Raw genomic sequence first — 1,289 nt, 5'->3', positions numbered from 1 at the left:
AGTCTCAGTTTTAGGGGACCTATTCTGTTATACTGACTTGTTTATTCTTGTACCTGCATCACACTGTTTTATTAATCATAGTTTTTCCATATGCTTAAATATTCTCTCAATTTCAGCAATTTCTGTGTTTCAACTGTTCATTCTTCCAGGAGACTTGAAAAACCCCTTAGTAGTTTCTCATCTTAGAAAAACATCCCATTGATATTTTTGGTTCAAATTTCATTAAGATACTTGAGAAGACCATTTGAGGGTTCATCTATCCACACATCTCCTTTTATAGCTCTCGAGAGGGTTTTGCAGTTCTTGGTATTTCATTTCTTAGTCATCAGTCAGTGTGTGCCTGAAAGCTCAGAGAAGTAGAAATAAAATTTACATATGTGTTATATAATAGTATTATTTTTAGTGAGACAAGCTGTCTTTTAAGAAGTGCAATGTGGAGCTGTTCCTCCCGGTGGTCACATTGGGCCTCTCTGCTGCCAGTGTCCCACTCACCAGGCCCCCAGGCTGTCTTTTGGCTTTTGGGGGCGATGTGCGTGGGATGAACAAAAGGCAGCTGTAGCCAGGAGTGGTGACACATGCCTTGGGGATGTAGCTCCCAGGGTGGTAAGGTGGCCCTGGTTCAATCCCCAGTAATTCCCACCCACCCCAAACCAAAGGCAGCTGAATATTACATCCCGTGTTTTGGAATGGTTGTGTCCTTGGCCCTGATGATCTGGAAGGGGCTGATGGTAATATCTGGAGGTGAAAGTCAGCTGCAGTGGTGCTCAGGGGCCGCATGGAACCTGCCCTCCACAGAGGAGACCCTCTCTTTCGAACAAATCGAGTTGAAGATCTCATGCAAGTGGGATACAATGTTTTTAGGATAGAAGGAAGAGAGTCTTGAAGATTCATGAAAAGCAAAATGGGCAGGTCAAGTTTTTAAACAAAGGAGATAATCTGTTGAGGACCGAGGCCCATCGAACAAGGACAACACTGGGTACAGAAGAAAGATGTCGCGGGGAGAGCCAGAGGATTCGTTCCTTCTAGTGGAATTGTGACAATCCTCGGGAATGGCAGTCCTAGATTTAAGTATGCAGCACTTTTTTTCTTTTTAAAATTTTTTTTTAGTTGTAGATGGACACACAATGTCTTTATTTATTTTTATGTGGTGCTGAGGATCAAACCCAGTGCTTCACACATGCAAGGTAAGTACTTGGCCACTGAGCTACAGCCCCAGCCCATATGCAGCACTTTTTTTTTTTTTTTTTTTTTTTTTGCTTGGTTTATTTGTGCTGATCCATCCATCGTGA

The 1,289-nt window shown here is 42.7% G+C and overlaps 1 pseudogene; it reads left to right on the top strand.

The window, feature by feature from the left end:
* The first annotated feature begins 686 nt into the window (after positions 1-686).
* On the top strand, positions 687-1,289 carry LOC114081909 (signal peptidase complex catalytic subunit SEC11A-like; annotated as a pseudogene).

This window comes from Marmota flaviventris, chromosome 2 (genome assembly GCF_047511675.1).
Source record: "Marmota flaviventris isolate mMarFla1 chromosome 2, mMarFla1.hap1, whole genome shotgun sequence".
Classification (NCBI taxonomy): Eukaryota; Metazoa; Chordata; class Mammalia; order Rodentia; family Sciuridae; genus Marmota; species Marmota flaviventris.
The sequence above is the reverse complement of the archived record's forward strand: the minus strand, read 5'-3'. Positions and strand labels throughout refer to the sequence as shown.